Below are 26,749 nucleotides of genomic sequence, written 5' to 3' on the forward strand. Positions count from 1 at the left end.
TATAAACTTTTAAATCTCAAAGAAAGGTCCATAGTTTAACGGATCCGGTTTTAATTTTTATAACATTTATTACAAAACTCCTATATGTCGCTTTTCTTTTGAAATGATTTTCTTACATGATGATTTAACAATAAAGCAACTTTTTAAAAGTAATACATTGGTGTCTTTTGTCTACGAATTCATTGGACATTTGTTGTCACTCATAAAATAATACAGCAATGAAAACCTTAAATCGCTAGTATGGATTTGAAAACTCTAGCAGATTAATTTTTTTGACGATTGTTGTAAGTCAAACTGCTGTAACGTCATCAAACATCGCCATTTTTCGTGTGTTGTGTAAACCACGTTCCCATATCGAATGATCGGGAAACTGCCAATAATTAAGCAAATGTCTTGAAATTTTCCAAAAGACGACACAATAGATAGTGGATTAAAGATAGAATAATATTACCCCAATCTTGTATATTTAATACTTTTAAATCGAAGTAATACTGGTGTTCTAGTATTCTCTAATGAAACCCTGGTTGTTTTATCGTGCACCATAGGACCGTATCCTGTGCACATTCCAGCACAATAAAACCTTATTTTTGTCTATATTTTATTACAAAAAAAAAAAAGATGCACATAAAATGATAAATAAAAATTTCTAAAAAATTTCAGCTTAGTGCGCCCATTCTTTTTCAAGAAAACGCTTTGTTCACGATTTTATCGGACAACGCCGTAGACATACAATTAAAAGGATTTTTCTTTGCTCGACATAACATCGACACTCTAGGAAAAATGAAATGTATTTTCAGTATGTAAACCACAGATTTCACATTTGGAACTTTCACTTATAAAATCTTTCTGTAAATCAGCATTTAACTTTCTAATTGGCAGTGGATAATATTTTGACTACGATTTCTATGATTAAAAAGCTTATTGGAGTTCTCTAATAAACCTGTTTAATGGCTTAAGTGAAAGAAGCCAGAGAAGAGATGATTATGATAATATCAATAGTGAATGGATGGACATCCCTGTTGATTTCTAAATGGCTGTAATTTTCTATACAATGTATTGAAGAAAATAAATGATTAACAAGCAAATTCAAAGAATTGCGCCCCCGCTTTCGTTGTCTTTGAGGGTGAGATGTCATTTTTTATGACATATTGTGTCAAATCTTGTCACAGGTAATGCACATGTCAAATATGAAAGCCCTTTCTCTTCTCAATCAAAAGTTATAAGGAAGTGAAACACTGATGACCCAGTATGGCAAAATAGCGAAGATTAAACTTAAATGCAAATTAAATATATTGGTACACAAAGTAGGCCTTCTCACATGAAATAAGCTTGTGAAATATGAAAACTCTAGCACCACCTGTTCAAAAGTTATGGTCTAGGATAAGTTTTTGAAAGGTAGGTCAAACTCCAAGGTTAAAGGGTCAAAGTTGTTCGTTTCTTAAGAAAGGTCTTGCCAAAAGTATTACATACGTAAAGTATGAAAGCTCTTGTCCAAACCGTTCAAAAGTTACGGCCAAGGTTAACGTTTTTAAAAAGTAGGTCAAACTCCAAACTCAAAGTTCTTTATATTCAATGAAAGGTCTCACAAAGATTACATACGTGAAGGATGAAAGCCCTAGCTTTAACCGTTCAAAAGTTATGGCCAAGGTTCAAGTTTTTTCAAAAGTACGGAAATCGTCAAAGTTAAAAGGTCAAAGTTATTGTTATCCAATGAAAGGTCTTGCCACAAAAAATACATATGTGAAATGTGAAAGCCCTACCTTTAACCGTTCAAAAGTTATGGTCAAGGTTAAAGTCTTTTCAAAAGTACGGGAATCTCCAAGGTCAAGTTTAAAAGGTCAAAGTTGTTGATATCTTATGAAAGGTCTTGCAACAAAAAATGTATATGTTAAATATGAAAGTCCTAGTACCTACCGTTCAAACGTTATGGCCAAAGTAAAAGTTTCGAATGTTTGTGTAAAAGTGGGTCAAACTCCAAGGTCAAGGTCAAAAGGTCAAATTTAATGCAAGATCTTACAAGTAATACAAAGGTGAAGTATGAAAGCACTTGCCCGAATCGTTCCAAAGTTATGGCCAAGGTTAAAGTTTTTAAAAAGTAGGTCATACTCAAAGGTCAAGGTCAAAGGTCTTGCAGCAATGCTATCAAATGAAAGGTCTTGTCACAGGTATTACATACGTGAAGTATGAAAGACCTTGTCCGAACTTTTCAAAAGTTATGACCAAAATTAAAGTTTTTAAAGTGGGAGGTCACACTCCAAGGTCAAAAGGTCAATGTTGTTGGTATCCAATAAAAGGTCTTATCACATGGATTGCATATGTGAAGTATGAAAGCCCTAGCCTTTACCATTCAAAAGTTCTGGCCAAGGTTAAAGTTTTTTATAAGAATGGAAATCTCCAAGGTCAAGGTAAAAAGGTCAAAATTATTGGTATCCAATGAAAGGTCTTGCCACAAAAAACACATATGTGAAATGTGAAAGTCCTAGTAAAAGTTATGGCCAAAGTAAAAGTTTGGAATTTTTGTATAAAAGTGTGTCAAACTCCAAGGTCAAGGTCAAAAGGTCAAATTTGGTGGTACCCAAAGAAAGGTCTTGTCACAAGGAACACACATGTGAAATATGAAAGTCATAGCTCCACTAAATCAAAGGTTATGAGCAAGGTTAAAGACGGACAGACAGACAGACAGACAGACAGACAGGCAGACTGACTGACTGACACACTGACAGATGGACAGACGAGTGAGATTTAATGTCCCCTCGCTTTCGCAAAAGCGGGTGACAATAAGATAGATGAATCATTTAAGTCTACTGTTAGTATTATATCTGTGAATGGCCAATTACAAAAAAACTTTTTTATAGATCGAAATCGATGCCATATGACGTTCTACAAATTTCCATCAAGACTAAGATCCCGCCACGGACCCGGAACTTAAATACAAGTATTTCGGAGTCTATTTGCAAAGACTTGAAATAAAAAGAATCAAAAGACTGAAACATAATTAAGATATTTTAGCATCAGCATATCAAATTAAAGCATGCATAGGTTCAGTGTAACCGACAAGGCTGTTAAGAACAGTAGAAATATTTCTTCAGCAAAATTCATTCTTGTGTTACAAGTAAGAGCAATGCTGCTTAATTATTTTATTAAAATATGAAAAATTAGTTCAGGAATACTTCAGAACCCAGCGAAATGTACCAATTTTTAAACAATGTTCTTGCTCATAGTAGTGGGCCCCTCTCGCAGATCCTATCCTATAACCCCACCTATTTTTTCAGACGGCTCTTGAAACAATCTGCCTTTAGATGCGCGAAATAACACGCTAAAATAATTTATAAAGCTAAGATTTTTTAAAATACAGATAAACACGATTTTAGTTTTCACAATTGAAACCTACAGCGAAATGATTTTCATTCCCCGTGGTTGTAACATCATGGTTATCCTAGCGGATTAAACAAATAAGGCTTATAACAGAGCAAAATCGTTTGTTCCTGGCTCTTCATAGTAAGCGTGTTTTACTTTAGTCAAACTTTATTCATAAAAATTATCACCCTGTGATAAGCTTAGACATAATTTCCCCCATAAGTAAACAGATTGAGATAAAAGTGCTGAATACTACTTTTTATACATAATAACTGTTTAATCTATTATTAGACTAAAGGGTTTACCTCTTGACCGAGTAATGCCATCCAAAACTTACACAGAGGTTGTGGTATTTAATGTAAAATATAAATGCCAAGGCTAGACAAAATTCCAATTAATACTATCATATTAAGATAAGTAAAATCCTTTTCTCCTTAATCCAAATATTATCGTGTGTATAGGAAGAAATCAACTACTTTCACTTACATTGCACATGTAACAAAGGCCCAGGGGCCACATCGCTCACCTGAGCAATTAGCTAGGTAAAAGCAAAAATCAGGTCCCAAGACCATAAACTGAGAATAGACTTAAGTCAAAATTTCAAATTAGTGTAACTTTTAAAATAAATTTCAAAATGAAGCAAAATTTTCAAGATACATTTGTATTGAAATATCTAACAACTTGAAAGTTTTTAGGCATATTTGTTTTAAACTAACTGAAGCATTAAAAATGTAAATTTTGACTTAAGGCTATTCTCAGTTTATGATCTTGGAGTCAGTTCAATATTGAAAAGTTAAAATATAATTATACAAAATGGGGTTCGAGAAAGGAAGGGTGGGAGTGGAGGGGTTGAACAAACTTAAATTTATACTTCCTTAGAATGCTTTTGAATTAATTAGACACATAATGGCTTTATTGTTTATTCTTATGATACACTTTCATTATGCTTTGAAATTGATGATCAATCATGGCTTTGTGAAGAATTTTTACAATTTTTTCAATGTATTCCTATGTAAAACTCTGATACTCCATTTTGGCCCCATTCTACCCCCTGGAGGTCATGATTTGAACAAACTTGAATCTACACTACTCGAGGATGCTTCCATATAACTGTGACCAATCACAACTTTGCTGTTCTCAAGAAGAAGAATTTTAAAGATTTTTTTCAATGTCACCCATAATGGCCCCACCCTTGCCCCAGGTGTCATGATTGAACAAACTTGAATTTTCACTCTACCAGAAGAAGCTTCCATATAACTATGACCAATCATGGCTTTGCTGTTCTTGAGAAGAAGATTTTTATCGATTTTTTCTATGCATTCCAATGTTATACTTTGATCCCCCTTTTTGCCCCCCTACCCCGGAGGTTCATGATTTGAACAAACTTGATCCTCCATATAACTATGACCAATGACGGCTTTGCTATCTTTGAGAAAGAGATTTTTAAAGATTTTTCCTATGTATTCCTATGTTAAAATTTGATACCCCTTTGTGGCCCCACCCTACCCCCGAGGGGTCATGATTTCTCTTTCCTGACTCACTGGTTCTTGAGAAGATTTTTAAGATACCATAAATTTATCACTTATTCATAATTATCAAATTTATCACTTATTCATAATTATCTCCCCTTGGAAGAGGGCATGGCCCTTCATTTGATCAAATTTAGATCCCCTTCACCCCTTCACCCAAGGATACTTCTTGGTGGTTCTTGAGAAGAAGATGAAAATGTAAAAAATTTACGACAACGACAACGGACAAATTTTGATCAGAAAAGCTCACTTGAGCCTTCGGTTCAGGTGAGCTAATAAAACAAGAGGCCCATGGGCCTTATAGGTCACCTAAGCATCATGCAATACCTTTCCAAGCATTGATTTTGGTTCGTGTTTTAAACCATGACATTCACAATTTTGAAAGAGGCACCATTGCTCATCATAAGATCATTAAGTAACCAAATTACGCGTGCATAGTATACTTATAATGAGCTATGGTGCCTCTTTCAAAATTGTGAATGTAGGGGAACAAAAAATTCATTTCAATTAATCAGTAGTAATAAGCAATCAACACTTGTGCCCCTACCCTACAGTACCCCCTGACCCTGGGGTCACAAATTTCACAATTTTGAAAAAGGCACCCTTGCTCACCACAGGAGCAGATTTCGAAGCATAAATTCATTTTCAGTATAAAATTATTAGAGCCCCCCGACCCCCCTCCCCGTCTACGGTATCCATAACCGAGGGACTTTTAAATTTTGGAGGAGATACCCTTCCTCATCATAACTATGTAGGTAGTTCATCTGCTTAATACCTAAAAGCAGAGAAGATTTTTCATAGAATTAATACATTTCCACTATTACATGTATATAATCAATAGAGCCCCGCCCTAAAACCAGAACCCCTGACCCTGGGGCCATGAAATTTACATTTTTGGAAGAGGCACTCTTGGTCATCATAACTATATATGTATGTAATTAGTTTGTTTAATACCCAGGAGCAAAGAAGATTTTCAAAGAGTTAATGCACTTTCACTATATAATCTATAGGGCCCCGCCCTAACACCAGAACCCTTAACTCTGTTGCCATGAAATTCATGATTTTGCAGGAGACACTCTTCCTCATCATAACTATCCTAAGTAAGTTTGTTCAATACCCAAGACCAGAGGATATGATTTTCAAAGAATTATTATTAATTTCAGTTAAGTGTGAAGTTTTGCATTAAGTAACAATCTTTTTAGACAGATACATCCAGCGTAAACAATTCACATGATTGGTCAACTCATATTATCAACATTGACACGGAAATAGTCTGTTGCACGAGCAACCAATCAGGGATTAGAAGAAAGTTCCAGTCGTAAAGTTTGCGGTTAGGAGGCGTGTACTATTTACCTTGAGCGCAGCTGTCAAACTAGATCGCGACGTAACGTAAAACTTCACACGTAACTGCAATCTATAATAATGCATTTTCACTATATAATCATAGAGCCCCGATCTAACACAAGAACCCCTGACCCTGGGGTCATGAAATTCACAATTTTGGGAGAATGGACCTTGCTCATCATAAATGTAGTTAGTTTGTTTAATACTCAGGAGGAGAGGAGAAGATTTTCAAAGAAATAATGCATTTTCACTACATAGTCTATATAGCCCCGCCGTAGCACCAGAACCCCTGATCCTGGGGTCATGAAATTTCACAAAGAGTGATATATGGTAATTGTCTCAATAGGCCCCTTTAAATGGATATCTTAATTTTACTTTATATATAGCTTTAATTTGTACAGCTATATATGCCACTTTTATTGGTCATTTTCATTTTGATCAAAATGCCGTTATTTTAGAAGTATGACATCATAAAAATCACGTTTTCCCGCCATTTTAGCATATTTTGTATAAAACTGCTTATTTTCAAGCAGTTTTTCTTTCAGAAAATATAGAGCGCAGCCTAGAACAAGATTTATATTTTTACCAAAGATGTATCTATTCAATACTAATTAGTGACAGAAAAATTATGTATGTTCTACACTGCGCTCTATGTTTCCCATAAGAAAAAACATCAAGAAAAAGGCATATTTTTGGCTTTTTTGTTCGATAGCAAAAATAGCATTATTTCTCATGTCATTCACAGCTAGTGAGTGCATATAAATGTGAAAAATATATTGGAAATATTTCTAATATATTCTCTTCTACAAAATAAATTTAGATAAAACATATCCGAATGTAATTCTAAAATGTTGATTTTTAGGGGGCCAAAATTGGCTCTTATCATATATACTCCTTTGGGAGAATGGACCTTGCTTATCATAACTATGTATGTAGTTAGTTTGTTTAATACCCAGGAGCAGAGGAGAAGATTTTCAAAGAAATAATGCATTTTCACTATATAATCTATATAGCCCCACCCTAGCACTAGAGCCCCTGACCCTGGGGCCATGAAATTCACATTATGGTAGAAGACCCAATGCTGATTACAATCATGCCAACAGTATGACTGCTTGATGTCCAGGAGTAAAGATGAAGATTTTTAAAGATTGCATTGATTTGAGTGGTTTTGGCCCCACCCCTCAGGCTCCAGGGGGAGGGGGGGCAGGGACCATGAAATTCATAATTTTTGTTTCCCTTCACCCATAGATGCTATATGCCAAAATTGATTGAAATTGGTTGAGTGGTTTCAGAGAAGAAGCTGTAAATGTTCAAATGATAACGCAAGGCCCACGACGGACGACGACGGACAAAAACGGATAGCAATAGGTCACCTGAGTGACTCAGGTGACCTATTAAAAGACCTGAAACAAAAGTGAAATGAAAAGATTAATTTCTTCTTTTCTATTAAAAATGAAATGATAGGTCTAGACTGTCACATGGGAATAATGAATACATTCCAGCATGCACTGAAGGTCACAATGGTTACGGACACGGACTTCTAAAAACATTAGTAGTGGGATAGGGTTCCATGGAAGAGTAAGACCAATCACAATCATAGTGACTGGGATAACGGAAAAGTTCGTAAATAATTCAGTGTGTAAATAATGGTCAAACAATTACTCACGTACATGTAGTTTGAAAAAGCTAGTCATCATTCAACTAAATGATATGAATATACCTCGCTGACATCAATACTTGATTTTTTAAATATCGATTTTTAATTTTTTCTTACAAAATTTATATATTTTTCTATCTTCTGTGTTGTAAAGGCATACATGTTTGCACAAACTGTTTTTTAAGGGGGGTGTGTTGGTAGATTTAATTTTTGCTGTACTTCGATCTAAAAATGGATTTTTCTCGAAGGAATGATGTAAATGAAATTTATATCAAATGTGAAATTGTGTCATTTAAATTCAATTTTTGTGAAAATTAAGTTTGAGCATTGAAATAATTTGCATTATTCATGAAATCGAACAGATTCTGTGCATTGTGTTCTGGATTAACTTAAAGCTCTGCATTCCTTTTGTTATTTACATGTACTAATTAAATCGTATTTTATGTATTTTATGTATTTGATTCCCTCTTGAACACATGCCAAGGTTTACATGTAACTCTCATTTTGTTTTGTTTAACTGTCCAATGTGAATACCTGCATATTGTCCTATTTTCTTTTCATTCACAAATCATACTAAAATGTAATATACATGTACTATACAAGCAGAATTTTTAGCGAGAAGCAAATTTGGCGATTCTTCTTTAAAGTTAATATTTAATTAATAGCGAAACGCAATTACAGCGAATTTGCAAGATAACAGTTATCTCAAAAGCACGAATGAATTTTCGCAAAAATTAATTTTTTGCGATCTCAACACCATCGATAAAATGCCAAAATTAAATTCTCGTTAAAATTTTTGCTTATACATTAAAAAAAGAAAATAATTATCACTTAGAGTTATCACCTGAAATAATCAAAAGGCTTTTTAAAAAAGTTAATGCCTTAACTTTTATGACTTTTCGATCGAGTGTCAAAATTGACCTCGTAATCAAACATATAAAATGTAAATAACAGTACTACATGTATACCTCCGTCTTATTTATCATCTGTAGTTCAAAATGAAAAAAAAAATCCTCTTACAAATTTTTTACTTGAATTGAAATGTGTTATGCTTGTTTTTTTCTGTTTTCAGGCATTGGAATGAAGAGAAGTTAATAACTGTTATTTTCCCAGAAGCATGACTAGGGCCTGTAATAAGGTGAACACTTACTCAGATTAAAACGGTTCATCATCCAACAATCTAATTATGAACTGGAAAATAGTATTTTTTGTAGTTGGAAGTTATCGCCCTTATAATTTTAAGCTATATTAATTTTAAGCATAAGTAAATAATCCTGTTTAATTTACTGTGAAGACAAATGATCAAGAATAGATGTTTTATATACTTTTGTAAATAAACGATAAAAGATTCTCTTTGTTTTAAAATCAGTATTTTTCCCGTAGATTTAAAGGTTAAAAACTTTGAAACATTTATGTGTTAAGCATATTTATAAATTTAATTTCAGAAGAGTATTGTGAATGAGTCAGTCAGACAGAAAAAAAATAAAGAGAGGTAGAGAGGACGAGATGTGAGAGTGTCATATTGAGGGAGAATGTTTTCCCTCAATCTGAGAGAGAGCGGTAACGGACGAGGGAGCGAGAGAGAGGGAGGAAGAGAGGGGTAGCGGACGAGAGAGGAAGAGAGCGCGAGAGAGAGAGGGAGAGAGAGAAGGGGAGCGGACGAGAGTGAGTTACACCGACAATACAAACTGTTATACCTCAATTAAAGGAAAAAAAACTATCAGAGCAAAATGATGCACATTCTTAATTAAAGAAAAAATACTAGTTACATTTTATACAAAAGTTTCTATCTTTGCCAAGACATTTTAATTTGTATTTATAAGTAATTTCAGTTACGTGTGAAGTTTTGCATTACGTCACGATCTTTTTGGACAGAGGCATCCAGCGTAAACAATTCACGCCCCGCCGTGTGATTGGTCAACTCATATTATCAACATTGACACGGAAATATTCTTTTGCACGAGCAACCAATCAGGGATCAGAAGAAACTTCCAGTCGTAAAGCTTGCGGTCATGAGGCGTGTACTAATTACCTTGAGCGCAGCTGTCATCATAGGTTGTGACGTAATGCAAAACTTCACACTTAACTGAAATTACTAATAAAAAAATAGGACCGTTTTCTTAGGAAAAAAAACATACTTTAAAAAGTTTCCGTAATTGTAAATCTTTTTTCGGTCTGGAAGGGTTTTCCTTGTTAAACCAGCCGTGATATGGGGCCTCGGTTTTTAAGGTCTTATCTGAACATCCGCAACTTTCACTTCAAAGTACCGAAAGCATTGCGAAGGAACAGTTGCAACCCATTTATTTATCGACTTATCAGTCGCGGCCGAGATTTGAACACACGACCTTCCGATTAGGGAGTGAGCGCTACCGACTGAGTTACCATGAACGGGGATCTCTTACAATAGTCTTCTTTTGCAAAGGGATTCTCCGTTTTGCAGTGTCATTGTTTTTAATTACAATAATTCCTTTCTTTGCGTTTTATTTTCATTTATTCTTTTAACACTACATCACTGCTTATCTCTACAGAACATGCATTTAACAGACTCGGCACATCAATAGCCCTACCAAGATGACGAAGAGCTCTAAGGACAACACGCTATCTCTAAGCTCTGATAAACTGTTGGGCTTTTGATCGCATGCGTGTAATTGACTAGTGGTATACGTTACAAAATCAGGAGCTGATAGCTGAGATTTCTTTTGTAAAAGGTCAATGAATTCATGAAATATTGTTAAAGTGCAGATATTTATAGATTACACCTTTTAATAATGTAGAAGGGCCCTGATTGTTGGATTGTTATAATGGATGTCTCTCAACTTCAATTAAATCTTAATTAAGCTAACTTTGTCTCAGATATGAAACTCATTCAACATTAGTAAAATGTTACATGGGACAAATTATCAACAGGAATAGACGGACAACAATAACTTTGGAATAAAAAATTGATTCAACCTATATATCAGTAAAACAATGAGACTTAAGATATGAAACAAATTCCGTATCACTTTCTTCCAAATCCAGTACATCTAAATGAAACCCATGGGCCTAGTACCATAAGTATCTTATACTATGCTCAATATTTTGCCTCACCCATAACTTTGTTTTTTATACAATTAAAAGCTTTTTAAAAAATAGTTGAAGCACATTTTGAATTTCTGATCAACTAAGATCCTGCTATAATTTTTTTAATGACATTATGCATACAGTTTGAATAAGGAAATTTAGAGAATTGTGGTCCCTCGCTCTCGGTGTCTTGGTGGGTGAGTTGCCATCATATGTGGTATACTGTTTCAAATATGAACGCCCTATCACATGTCATTCAAAAATAATCACTAAAGTTAACTTAAAAAAAAAAAGGTCACACATGAAAGTCAAGGTGTCAAAATTCATAGCATGCTCGGAGACATCTTGTCACTTATAAATATGAAAACCCTATCTTATCTCAATCAAAAAGTTATACGAAAATTTTTTTTTTGAAAAGGTCAAACTTAAAGGTCAAGGTCACAGTAAAAATCAAAGTATATTTTCAAAAGAGTTTTGGCACAGGTAATATACATTTGATTGATTGATTGTATATTGTTTAACGTCCCTCTCGATAATTTTTCAATCATTTGGAGACGCCACCACTTGCCGACGGAGAGCTGCAAATTTTGGCACTCAGGCCATTGAGCAGGGAGGGATCTTTTTCGTGCCAACACCTACTGCGACACGGGACCTCGATTTATGCGGTCTCATCCGAAGGACCAGTCTCCATGTCCCACGGTGGGATTCGAACCAGCGACGTAAGGATCGACTCCTTACTTCGAGACTCTAGAGCAGACGCTCTAACCACTGCGCCACGCGGGCGACTACGTGTGATATATAAAAGCCCTATCTATTACTGTAAACCAACTTTTATGTCATATATAAAAGCGGTCATTATAGTCTATGTTCTCTTTCAAAAATTAATCGTCGTGAACTAGTTATAAACCGAAATAAAGTTTAAAGTCATATATAAAATCAAAAGTTATGACCAATTTAAAGTAATGTTAAAGTTTTTCAAAATAGATCAAATTTCAAGGTCAAGGTCACGGGGTCAAAAGTCATAGCATATTAGGAAAGGTCTTACCTCAGGTAATGAACATGTAAAAAAATGCAAACCCTACCTCTTCTTATTCAAAAATTATTACCAAGGTTAAAGTTATTGTGACAGACGCGCAGACTGACGGACTGACGGACGAATGGGAGTTAATATTCCCTCGTTTTCATGTATACGGTGCATAAGAAATTTTTATATTGTGTATTGTATATCCATGTTATAAAGCTTCATATTTGGACCAAAGTGTTTTAATATTGCACAAAATTGAGTCCCTCTCGTTGGCCTCAACCCAGGACCATGCATTCATTTTGCAATTATGTTTTTGGATTACCTCAGCCGAAGGCTTCTGTGAGGTCTATTAATCAAAGGATGTCTGCATTGGCGGATCCAGAGGGGGGGGGGGGTTCGGGGGTTGGACCCCCCCCCTTTATTTTTTGCCAAGTTGAGAAAGAGAGAGGAAGAAGGGGGATAAAACATTTCCCGAGAATAAGTATTTGTACGTCTAACTTAAATATGTATTGAATAGATAGATTCTCACACATTTAGTTTTTCCATTCACCTTCACTATTAATTTTTATGAGTGAATGGTACAAAATATTCTACTTATTTTCATATATCTTACATATGATATGTAACATGCGAGGTTGAATTTGATATTAGATTCCCGCGATCTTAATTTGGCTGTGTTGCTATATACAAGATGGTGCCGTTTTTTAAAATTAAATCTTATGAAGGAACTAAAATTTTTATACCCAACCCAAAGAGGATTTTCAAATTCTTTAAGAAAATCCATTCTACTCTTTGGAAATGCTGCAAATCCATTCAGTTTTAAGGCTTCAGTAGTTTTTTAAAGGTGTTAATTTTTTTTATACGGACTGGGGGTACCTTTTCAAAGAAAAAAGGACGTAGAACAAAGATATTTTCCACAATCTTATGTTTTTCCATACATGTGTGTGAATCTTTGCCTGAGAGCGTGTAAAGGGGGGGGGGGTTAGAGGGACACAACCATGGACCCCCCTTTCAAAAATTCCTGGATCCGCCCCTGGTCTGGCATCTGTAAACCTTTAACAAACAATTCGACTTTTTAAGAACCACTGGCCAATTTCAATCAAATTCATGATGTCACTGTGACATCATATTTAGTTTACACAATTTAAGGACTCAAGTAACTTAACTCATAGTTTGATGATTTCAGGCATCTTTGTTTCCTAAATATAGAGATGCAATTATAAAATTTTAAAGATAGGTCTCTGTGACCTGCTATTAGTTGACACAGTCTGTTAAAAGAAGCTACATCGCATCAACTGAAAGTTTTTTTAATTTTAGGCCTCTTATTCTCCTAAATATTTAGCTAAATGTGTGAAAGTCCAAGGGTAAGGATCGTGTTTTGAACATTTTTTAATCTACGACATATTCCTATTTTAAATCTGGTGGTAATCTGCCCAGATTTATAAGCAAGCACTAAATTTGTAATTTTTTTGTAATCATCGCCTGTTTAATGGATCACAGTCCTATTTTTAGTATAAATGACAGTCCTGGGTCAATGATATTCTGCGACAAATTGGACAAAGTTTAACCTTTTCTCTAAAAGGAACTATGCACTAGCTCTTTAGGCCTTTGGCTCATAGGAGCTAATTTAAAAGTCCTTATAAAGTGCATTCAAGTTTCTTCTTACCAATAGCCCTTTAGATGGGCCGGGAAGATGAGAACTGACACAACTTGTATATTACAACTTAATAATGAAATGATGCATGTTTTTCTCTAATCAAAGTGCTGTTGTGAGCGATGTGGACAATGGATCGTATGCTTTGCAGTATGTTCATGATTAAACCTTTTTTTTTCAGAGTTACTATACATGTGTAGTATATACCATGGATTTTTCAATAACCTTTTTAGTCTATTTTGAGCCCTAAATACACACTACGTTGTCATAAATTTCACAAAATTTTATAAATATATAGGACTTATGCAGTTTGGCTGCTTCAAATTTATAAGTAAAAATATTTTTATTACAGATTTGTAGGGTGTGCCCGTATTAACTCCACTCTTGGGTTTGAACCAGAAGCAGATGTAACATTTCATGATCATACAAATGGAGTTTGGTTGCTAATTATAAACATAAATGAATAAAGTAAAATTCTCGAAGCTTTTAATTTCAAACCATGTGATACTTTCAAGATTTTACCAAAATAGACAGCTTAAAAACGTACGACTTTTCAGCTTTATACACAAGCATTCCCCGCAACAAATGAAAGTCTAGGGTTATTGATATTGTTGACAGCTGATTTTTTAATGCAGTGTAAACATTTTTTTCTTATTTCTGTCATGACTACAGTTGTATATTCTTTGTTTTTGTATTGATAGCGGCTTAATTTCACACAAGATCCCAGCGAATACTTAATTTACGTTGTCATTGGTCATTTGCAACATTATTTTGTTAAAGAACGCTTTGATTGTACACACAAGTACTCTGAAGATTATATGAAAAAGATGCTTGAGTTTCTTATTGACAATATCTATGTGCTTTTCTGGAGACCAGGTGTTCCAACAATCTATTGAGATTCCCATGGGTACCAATTGCGCCCCGTTATAAGCAGACCTATTTTGTTTTCATATGAAGCAGAATTTGTTTAAAATCTTATAGGTAAAGAAAAGAAAACACTTGCTGTGGCCTTCAAACCGGCATTCAGATAAATCGACGACGTATTGTTAATCAGCAATGTTTATTTCCATTCTTCAGTCGATAAGATATATCCCTCTGAGCTTGAAATAAAAGATTCCACAAAGTCTGACAAATCTGTTTCATATTTGGATATTTTACTTGAAAAATACGTTATTGGAAATCAAGCAACCATGATTTATGATAAAAGTGATGACTTTAACCTTTTAATCATCAGCTTCCCCAACTTATGCAGCAATATACTGTAAACGTACTGTAAATTCCAAATAAAACGCGAGGAATTTATTATTGCGTAATTCAGCGAGAAGCATCACTCGCGAAAAAAATTGTCTCGCTTTTATTTTTATGGAGCTGAAATCCACGTAAATTCTCTTTATCATCCGCCCTTTCGCGAAGATATTCTTGCTATTTGACACTAAAGAGCCATATCGCGATAATAAGCACTCGCGGAAAATAAGGAATCTACAGTATTACATTTGGCGGTGTATTCTTTTTAGCGGCTTAGGCGGAACGCATCAACCGCTAAATCAAGTACAACGCTAAATGTCTCGCAACAGTACACATAAATAAGAATATGAAGAAATGCGCTAAATCAAATCTACGCTAACTTATTCAAAATTCAATTTCTGCCAAATATCATACACGCTAAATATAATACATTTACAGTATACATGTACATGTAGGTATCTTCATCACCTGCATTCGGGGTTTATATCTCTCAGTTGATTCGATACCCAAGAGCATGCTCTACGTTTGTACAATTTTTTTTAAACGAGGTAAATTATTGACAAACAAGTTGTTGAAACAGGAATATCAGCAGTCAGTCCCGTTTAATTTCTTAAGTTCTATGGTCGATATAATGACCTTTTCAGTGAATACAATCCATCATTGAGTCAAATGCTGTCTGACGTTTATCATACTATTGTTAGGCCTCTATTTACATATACTGATTTGTCCATAGATTTTTCCATTATTTCTTGATAATGACAAGGAGCACACGGTGGGTTTGACCTGTCGGCTGGAGATGCTGACTTTTCCATGGCACCTGATCCCACCTCTGATGTTTTGGAGGTCCCTTATTTGCTCTGCTCCAATTTTGTATAGTTTAATGGACTTTTGAACTTGTATACTTTTCGTTATCTCCATGAATTATATTTAATTGACTTCAGTGTACATGCCAGTTTTAGGGAAAAATCTAGTGTCTTGGTATTTTCAGGGACGTCTCGAAACACTCAGGTAAATTTAATGTTCGGAAAAGAGCTGTTTTTTTTTTTTATTCAAAGCAAATTATACAACTACTGCAATAGACTTTTTTCTAAAATAAAATTTGTGATAAGTAATACTATATGCTTTATTTTATTAAGAAACGCAATATTCTACCATATGATTTGCAGATGGAGCATATGAAATTGTCAAAATAAACGAAATCTTCCTGTTTTTATGGAGAACAACAAAATATAACAGATACAAAGGATTTTTCAAAAACATTTTCATTATCCTTATGGAAGAACTTATGTCACAAATACTACTACTACGTAATATGTCAAATAAATCTACTTATCGCCTATCGTTTTAAGATTAAGTTATATAAATTTATTATTAGATTCTTATCCATTAATTTCTGAATTTTGTTAAATTTTATTAATTTTGTGAAAATGATTGCTTTCAAATAGTAAATACAATGAATTTTACTTTGATGTACGAAGTATTGCACAGAAGAAACCAATGACAGCTATAGAAAATATCCCATTTAGTTAATTTTTGGACTACATGTACATGTATGCTCATTATCTGGGTAACATGAATTTTGATTGAAAAAAATACTCACATGTATTCATTACTGTCATGCAGTTTTATTGCTAGATATCAATGAGTACCATAACCAATAAAACGCCCTTTTTATTACATAGAATGGAAGTTAATGTTGTAGCCATTGCAGAAAAACACAAAAGCTACGTAATAGATTATCAAATTTGAGTATTTTGATCTAAAAAAAAAAGAAGAATGTAAACACAACATATAAGAGCAGGAAATGTGCCATAATAACACAAATGTGAGCAACTCAATAACATAAGACTTAATTTATCACAATTCATACATATATTTTGCATACATCTAGGTGAAACATCCAAGACTTTTCTTACAATCATGTATATGTTTATATTGATTGTTGATTTTTGCTGCCTTAAGTAGCGACAGATTAAAGACCTAGAATAACAAGATAATCAAAACCATTTGATAATACCAGTATTGTAGGATAAGACGAATACTGTCCATTAACACCAGTATTGTCCGATAACACCAGTATTATAGGATAACACCAATATTGTTCGATCACACCAGTCCATCTCCGTGCCAGAACATGTACAACACATTCGAGACTGAAGCATGAGCAGCCTATTAGTGGATATAACAAAGACATTAGTCATGAATTATTTACTCCTTTAATTGTTCCCCTCAGACATTTATGAAAAACCCTTTCACGCATAAGAGCCTCTCATTAGATCAATATGTGACAATTTATCGATGATATATTTAATAATATTTCCTAAAGCCAATTTACACATATTATCTATAAGTAAGGGGACTTACTGCATCAGGACAGTAACCCCGTGTCACCAGCTGTAGAAAAAAAAAATGTGCCAGCCCTCTAATTACCATAATCCCGCACAATCAATAGATCTTAAACATCAGGCAAAGATAGCATAGCCGCATGAACTCTTCATTACGAAAATGTACACAAACCTTCTCTCACAATAATAACAAGATGTTTATCTCCAGTCATTTACTCAGAATAAGAGGAAAATGCGAACAGGCCAGGAAACATTTGTTGTACTCAAAGGAGTAATTTCATCTTTATATATTCCTAATTGCTCCTTCATAACATCTACTGGAAACTGGTTTTATTGAGCTATTCGTTAAGAACCGTTTTATTTGATATTTTCTTCCTTTCTTTTAATTATACAAAATCTATAACATTCAAGAGTCTGATCATGAAGACAGTAAGTATTGACAAAAGTTACACAACTCACCAAAATTTCCTTCCTTGGCAAGTATACAACCTGCTCTAAATTCTTTAAAAGAGTAACTACAATCTACATACAGGGATACATGCACTAAGTGATTTATGACCGGCCGCCAGGAGGCGGTCGGTTATTTGATATGAAAGTTTTGAAGTCACGGTGACTTCAAAACTTCAAAGCGTTTCTGCGGATCTAAAACAATTTAAATAGAAAATATTTAACATTCATATAATAGTATATTAAAAAGAGCGTCTAAATTTTTAACAAAAACGCACAATAACCATCAAATTAAAAATTTTGTAAACAATAGGGTAAATATTTCATCCAATCCTGATTGACAAACTTGGACATGACAGAGGTGCGGAGAAAATTAGGACACGTACGTGTTGGGCATAGTCTAAAGCAAAGACCGTATTATATAAACAATTTTACTTTCTCTATTTAAACAGGATTTGGTGTACCTATTTATTTTAAAATGACGTGTACACATGTAAATACATAAACATTTTCTACGGAGAATTTTCAAAAATATGGCTAAATGTTAATTTATTAAAGACAGAATATTACGAGTTTTTGTTCTAACGGACGAGGATAACGCACGTTTTACAAAGTGCCAAGAATTTTCCCGCTTCATCTTCAAAGAAACTTGAAAGAGAAGAAATATAGCGGCGGATCTAGAGGGAGTTTAGTTTTTTCCTCTGAGAGAGCAAGGAGCCCCAAATATTTGTTGCGTTTTTATTAAAAAGTAAACGCATCTCTAGTTATAGATAAAATTAAACTTTAGTTTTAAACTTTTAATGTAAATACTTCCTATACATCAAACTTCATCCATTGTACCAAACTGAGTGTGGAGACGCAGAGGATCAGGGGTAGTTTGCTTAATTATACATGTAAAACTGAGCATGTGTTTTATATGAAGAAAATCATGAAATGTCGTACATGTACGTAAGCCTTTAATGTCACGAGGATATATTAACAGATAAATGTAAGATATTTTAAAAACAGATCACGCATTTCAGTTTTTAGTTGCTTCATGAAAGGAACAATTAATTGGTTTGGCGACTTTTGACGCTTGCGTCAGTATGTTTCTTGTTTTGAATGATTTGTATATTATATTGTACAGATGTCTCTCTGTTTAGAATTTCATCTTTAAATTTCATTAAAACATCCCTAACAAAAAAAAAATACTAAAGTAAACTATAGTTAACTATAGTTTACTATAGTTAACTATATTACCAAAGTAAAAACTTTGGAACTTTGATTTACTATGGTGATAACTTTGGAAATTTGATTTACTATAGTGAAAACTTTGGAACTTTGATTTACTATAGTTAACTATAGTTTACTATAATGGTATTTTTTTTAGGATGCTTACATTCATGTTAATTGTCTTATAAAATTTTAATAAGGTCGTACATAATTTTTTTCATAAAATTACAATTTTTTGAGGAGGAAGAGAGACTTAATGAAGTTGCTTTAGATTGATATTCCATAACACGAAATAATGGCCATTCTCCGGTGATCAGTAGTCCCCGGGGGTCTATGTAGGTACTTATCCTGATACCGTGTCATGAATATTTGATGTTTTTCCTCCTGGAGAAGAGAAAGGAACTGACGACACTCACCTTACGTTCCTTTGTAATGTAGATCTACACTGGACATTGAACATTTCAACACTAGCCATGAAACGCTTATCAAGCTATTTCCACATGTATACTGGACACTTTACAAAGAAGTATTTGCATGTATGCACTTTAGAGGGTTTCATACTCAAGTTTTTGATTTTAAAAATGCACAGGAAATTTACTTTAGGTTTATAACATACTCTAGAAAATGTTTACATGTGAATCCATTCCAAAAGAGCATTGAATAAGTATGTGGAATGTTGCAGAAAAAATGCAAGCAATAATATATTAGTCATATAATTTTATTTAACAGTTACATTAAATTGTCTATTAGAACAAACTTCTAAAATAACAAGGAGAAAAAAAAGACCGGTATTCATACTGGATCCGATGTTGTAGTATGAAATTAAACTTATTGTGCATAAAAAATACATCTTCTCTCTCACCTAGTCCATAGCCAATTGTAACGTGTTCTCTTCTGACACTGGATCCCTCAGTTACTAAACTGAGACCGAGACTCAAATATAATACTTAAAAATAATCGCTTGCCAAAATATACAAATACGGCAAACGTATATAAAAAAATAATCGCCTGCAAAATATACAAATAAGGCGATACGAGTTCCTCTCGTAGAAAATAAAAATGATTACCCTTAATTACCTAACAAAACAAATCACCGTTAAAAATCACTATAACAAGTACTAAGTAAGATAAAAAAATACCTAAATACAAAATTACAGTAATCAAAATACTACTCAACTAATGAGTAAAACCTTCCGCTCTCACGAGTGCTCAACAAATGAGTACCCGGCTATTCAACGCTTAAAGAAAATTTATTATTTATCTATGTCCACTGACGACTTGTCGAACTATTCCCGCGAGAGTAAGGATGCATGATCCACGTTCTCTTATGGGAAACTGTCGGCTTACCTATTAACCTGTATTACACAACCTTCTGCTTCTGTCGCCAAACCAACACTGAATGTACTGACGCTAGCGTTGTGACGTTTATATACCCTTAGAGTGGAAGTCACGTGACCTGCCAACTAATGGCGCCAAATTGAAATTTGGTAAACACTATTTACTTTACACAATATTATTACAATTCGTCTCAGGGATATGATTATCTCTCTTTCTGTCTTACTATTTGCTAAAATGGATTAATTTTCCGATGATTGTCGGGGTACCGAACACGCTCTGTACATGCAATTTGCTTTTCGATATGATTTTTTGTGATGTAATTTAAACATCCAACGGATTTTTGCAGAATTAAGAAAACAAAACGAACCAGAGAACTGTGATTTGCATAAAGAGTAGTCACGCAATCATCGATCATGTAAACTCGCCAAAGAGACAGAGTACCTTAAAACAGCGCCCGACGCGTTGCCTACTTCTCTCAAATGACACTCTGCTGTTGATATAACAGATTTATTTATTTTGACTAATGCAATGGGACAATGGAGTTCAGACTTCATAAAGCAGCAAGTGCAATTATTGACATTCGATGTAAATATTATTTAATTAACTGTTTAGTTTCGTTAAAATCTTTTAATCATAATTTAAGGCGAATTCAAACCTTTAGTATATTTTACCTCATTTCAAAACGTTATTGTGACGTTTTGGTATATCTTGCGTAGACCACTTTACTGTTATCCAACACCAAAGAATTGAAGACGTGTCAACATTAACGTTTTCAATTGATACAAAACAGTCTAACGGTTTGATCAATGTTAAATTGACAGCCACCAGACAAGTACCATTTATATATGTCAAAACTAAAAAGAATTGATTTGTTTTGTTCTCTTTTAAACAAATTCAACACGTCACAGATATATGGGTGATAAATGGATGCTTCTTAATCGAATGGCAAATACCAATCTTACTGCGAGTGAAATCACAGCGATGAGTACGTGATGCTATTTTTGTATGAAGTGGTTTATTTTGGTGATTTCTACTGTTGAGTACATGATGCTATTTTTGTATGAAGTGGTTTACTTTGGTGATTTCTATTGTTTAGTACATGATGCTATTTTTGTATGAAGTGGTTTATTTTGGTGATTTCTATTGTTTAGTACATGATGCTATTTTTGTATGAAGTGGTTTATTTTGGTGATTTCTACTGTTGAGTACATTATTTTTTTTTTTATGAAGTGGTTTATTTTGGTGATTTCTACTGTTGAATACATGATGCTATTTTTGTATGAAGTGGTTTATTTTGGTGGTTTCTACTGTTGAGTACATGATGCTATTTATGTATAAAGTGGTTTATTTTGGTGATTGCTACTGGTATATTTCAGGAAAAGGTATCAATAACTTAAAATGCTTGTAGAAGAACAAGGCAAAAATATGATATCTCCAAACATTAATCTTTTTTCAACAAAATGTTACATCATACATATCTTACCCCCTTTCACGTAAAAAGAGGAATGTTAAGGTAAATATATCAAACGTCAGTGTAAAAAAAAAATCACACTCTTTAATATTAACAGTTTATTCTTTTTAACGGCTAAACCAATTTCAACTAATTTTGGCATAGAAACCTCTTTTAAAATCGGCATTCTCATAAATATGCTGTGCTCGCTATACAGACCTAGTAAATATGGCCTTTGATATTCAAACCAGTTAAAAGACCTTTGTTTAAAAACTTAATACTCCGTGTTCCAAAGGGGACTGATACTATTATAGTAGACACCTGATCCTACCTCTGAAATTTCCGACGGGGGGGGGGGGGTCCTTGTTCTATTTTTAGATTTTTTATCCCCCATTGTTCATTTCCTACACCTTTTTCATTGGAAAGAAAAATTATTAATCCCTTGAAATATCTCTCTCTAAGGCATGAGGTGTGTGATTTAACCTTCAAACATCGGTTATCAAAGATTACAAAGGTCTCACAAAGCATCCAAAGGCTATGGTGTCCGGAAAGGGCCATTTGAAAAAGCTTAACAGTGCGTTCAACTTTACACAACACGCTGGACAACATCGCGCTAAAACAACTTGTCACAACACGCCGTCGCGCTTACACAACTTTATACAACACGCTGTCGCGCTAACACAACTTTACACAACACGCCGTCGCGCTGTCACACAACACGCTGTCGGGCTAACACAACTTTACAGAACACGCCGTCGCGCTTTTCCAACTTTTTTTTTCGGAACGCGCTGTTGACCTTTTGCAAATTACCCTATCCGGACACCATATAAAGCGGATCCTCATTTCAAACAAATTTCCTGGTAGTCCACATCCCTAGATGGAACCTTTATGCAATTTTGGTCAAAGTAGGACTTTTAATTAATTGTAAATGGAATAGATACCAATTGTTTGTGCTCACATGTATCTGGAAAGGAAAGATAACACTTTGATGTCATAAAAGCACTTGCATTCCTTGTTGCATTTATTAATTTATCCATGCCACTGTGGACAGCGTGGGACTTTAAGTAACATTGAGGCAATCATGAATCTAAACATTTATAGAAAATAAAGGTAATATCCAGAATCTAAAACAAATCTTTATTCCTAACTTTGAATTGTATTCCTTCCTTGTCTGTTGTGCTTCTTCCTTCCTGTTGAGCACGTAATATTGACCAAGATTAAACCATGTTATTGACTGCTAGCAATATCTACATCCAGGCATGAACTATGTTATTTTATACGTATATTAAGGCGACCCGTTGGATCAATAAAGTTCAGGGACACATATAAATATGAAATCTGAATAAAACCCCCATCTGTATCACCTGTGTCACGGGAGATCGGAATTATTACAGCTTCGGTTTACGACTAGAAGCTTAACTTTAATGCTGGCTCTCTGTGAAGCATTTATTTATAATTGTTTGGAAAACTATAACTTCCTCATTGTATTTTTTTTTTTACATTTCCACAATATTCGAAAACTAAATGAAATATTAAATAGACATTGCATTGTATCATTATTTATAATTAGTGTATTATTAGTAGTGTACTAATATCAAAGAAAAGAAAATAACTATTGTTTCCTAAAACACAGGAATTTTCTTATTCTACAAAAATGCCAGAATTCAAGAGTAAATAAAAATTCTTGATATCAACTGAAAAAGCATTTTCTTTAACAAGAGGCCCAGGGGCCACATCGCTCACCTGAGCAATTGGCTAGGAAAAAGCACATATCAGATCAGAACTGAAAGTTTACTGAGGTTGGGGGGGGGGAGGGGGGCTTGAATTTTAACCCCCCCCCACCCAGGGTTATGATTTGAACAAACTAGAGTCTACACTACCTGAAGATGATTCCCTCTAAATATCACTAAGCATACCTTTGAAGTACTTGAAAAGAAGATTTTAAAAGGTTTCCCTATATATTCCTATATAAAACTTTTATCAGCCATTTGGCCCAACCCTACCCCCGGGGGTCATGATTTGAACAAACTTGAATCTACATTACCTGGGGATGATTCTACAGGAGTTTCATCTTTCCTGGCCCAGTGATTCTTGAGAATAAGATTTTTTAAAAAAAATTCCTAAATATTCCTATGTAAAACTTTGATCAGCCATTTTGGCCCCACCCTAGCCCCGAGAGTCATGATATGAACAAATTTGTACCTACACTACCTGAAGATGATTTCACATGAGTTTCATCTTTCCTGACCAAGTGAGTCTTGATAAGAAGATTTTTTAAAGATTTTTCCTATACATTCCAATGTAAAACTTTTATCAGCCATTATGGCCCTACCCTACCCTGAAGGTCATGGTTTGAACAAATTTGAATCTACACTACCTGAGGATGATTCCACATGAGTTTCATCTTTCCTGTCTCAATGGTTCTTGAGAAGAAGATTTTTAAAGATTTTTCCTATATATTCCAATGTAAAACTTTGATCGGCCATTTAGGCCTCACCCTACCACCGGGGGTCATGATTTGAACAAACTTAAATGTACTCTACCTGAGGATTATTCCACATGAGTTTCATCTTTCCTGGCCCAGTGGTTCTTGAGAAGAAGATTTTTTAAAAATGCCATTAAATTTCCTCTAATTCATAATTATCTCCCCTTGGAAAAGGGCGTGGCCCTTCATTTGAACAAACTTGAATTCCCTTTACCCAAGGATACTTTGTAGCAAGTTTGGTTGAAATTGGCCCAGTGGTCATGAGAAGAAGATGAAAATGTGAAAAGTTTACAACGACAACAACGACAACAACGACTACGACGACAACAACGACAGACAACGGACAAATTTTGATCAGAATAAAAAAATACATTGAAAAATAAAAAATACATTGAGCTTGTTTTTATTTAATTAAAAGCATGTTTCGAACAGAATATACTACTATCCAAAGAAAATACTTTAGATAAATGTTGCCTTCAAGAAGGTGCAATATTTTGCTGAAAATTTAATTTGAAGAAATAAAACTTTGCAATCTTAGAGTTCATAATTGTTGTCTTTCTTGTTCACTATAGTTCAGATTTCAACAGTTTGATTTGCCCTATGGTCTGGAAACCGGGGGACATGGGTTTTGACCAAATTTTAAATATCAAAACATTGTATTAGACCAAGATAAAAGTTATGTATTTTTTTGGTCAATGGAATATATGCTCCTGTGTTAAATTTGATTGTCCATTGACCAGGGGGCATGATTTTAACAAAATTGAATTTACTCTACGAGAGGATGCTTCTGTGTAAATACATGTATGACCAATCCTGCTTTTGCTGTTCTTGAGAAAATTTTTAAAGATATAAAAACATAATAATATAAAAATGACCAATCATGACTTTGCTGTTCTTAAGAGGAAGATTAATTTTTTAAAGATTTTCCCTATATTATACCCTCATGTAAAATTTTGATCGTCTCTTGTGACCCCGCCCTACCCCCAGGGATCAAAATGTAAAGAAACTTGAATCTACACTACCTGAGGATGACTCCACATGAGTTTCATCTTTTCAGGCCCGGTGGTTCTTGAGAAGATTTTTAAATGATGCCATTATTTTTTCACTAATTTATTATAATAACTCCCCTTGAATGAGGTCGTGGCCCTTCATTTGAACAAACTTGAATCCCCTTTACCCAAGGATACTCTGTGCCAAGTTTGGGTAAAATTGGCAAAGTAGTTCTGAGGAAAAAAACTAAGTTGAAAAAAATGCCGAAAATTCTGCAAAAATTAATGGAATCGGAATTTGCTGCTAATATACACATCTAAGCATTATGTCCTAAATATCTGCAAAGTTTGACGAAATTCTGTGCAGAGGTTTATGAGGAGTTGCGCTGACAAAAAACAGGACTGACGGACGGACTGACTGACTAACCCACTGAGGGATGGGTTAAAAACATGATACCTCCCGCAACTTGTTGCGTAGGGTATAAAGATACCAGCGTTACTCTTCATTTGACCTTGACCTTTGACCTACTTTACAAAGAATGCCCCGGACAATTTAATTTAAGACTTTTGAATTTTGATTGGCGGGTGTTGATAATTAATATTTATACATGTTAATGAGCTCATAATACTTTTTCTTTGAAATTGTATGATATTTAGTAACCACACAATCTGATATTTAAATATTATGAAAATACATCGGGATTCCTCAACGGATCGTGTAGAGTGACAGATGGTGTAAAGACTTTGAAACACGTATTAACACATGTAAAATGATAAAAAATTATTTGATATAATGATTAGTCATTTATAGCAGAATCATTGAGAGACTCTAATACATGTAGCAGGCGATACATGCGTTTCTTGGAACCCTCTAGTTTAGAAAGGGGCCATGGGTAAAAGTTGGATTATCACAAATTCCTCTATTAGAAGTATAATTAAATGAGACACTCATTTGTGTGACCTGCTTTGTCAGCTGGGACCAGTACATATTGAATGTATAATCTATCTCTTTTTTCACTTTTATTGAATACAGACAGGGGAAATAGTTTTATATTGCCTTCAATTGTATAATCCATTTGATACTTTTACATTTGCAATCCATCTTAACAAAGTGTCAAGTTCTTTTTTATGTTGGTCCATCGCTTGGGGGTAATCTTCCACAGGATTCATTAGGAAATATTTATGAAATTTGAAAACTGAGTTTTCTAGATTTGGCAGTTTTATAATACGTGATTATTATTTTCTTTATTTACATTACCAGTAATGACGTATCGAACTGAACTGTAGTTGTAGGATGAAGTATACACGACTGTAGTTGTAGGATGAAGTATACACGAACACGTTGTAGGATTTATAAAACATGAGTATGATTCAAACGCTCGATATCTAGGTACTAGTTGATATAAAGTTACGTCAATGTATTCAATAAAGCTCCAAATTCTAAAAAGGTAACTAAAGGACATTCGAGGATCTTCACTTCAAACTTTATAAAAGGATGGGTTACGTAACACATTACGAGTTGAATTTTCTACTTGTCAGAAAAACCCATGAGATACAATTAACAAGAACCTTATTGTATCAAAATATGAGCATTGATTTTCAAGCATGAT

The 26,749-nt window shown here is 34.1% G+C and overlaps 1 protein-coding gene across 1 annotated transcript in view; it reads right to left on the reverse strand.

The window, feature by feature from the left end:
• LOC134234271 (5-hydroxytryptamine receptor-like) overlaps positions 1 to 17,701 on the reverse strand; it is a 35,262-nt gene extending 17,561 nt beyond the window's left edge. The window contains exon 1 of the mRNA XM_062716320.1: positions 17,678 to 17,701. The gene's annotated coding sequence lies outside the window, so the exon portion shown is untranslated. The remainder of the gene's footprint in view (positions 1 to 17,677) is intronic.
• Positions 17,702 to 26,749: the final 9,048 nt, after the last annotated feature.

The sequence above is a fragment of the Saccostrea cucullata genome, unplaced genomic scaffold (assembly GCF_032062105.1).
Source record: "Saccostrea cucullata isolate Sc308-1 unplaced genomic scaffold, CSIRO_AGI_Scuc_v1 ctg165, whole genome shotgun sequence".
Taxonomy (NCBI): domain Eukaryota; kingdom Metazoa; phylum Mollusca; class Bivalvia; order Ostreida; family Ostreidae; genus Saccostrea; species Saccostrea cuccullata.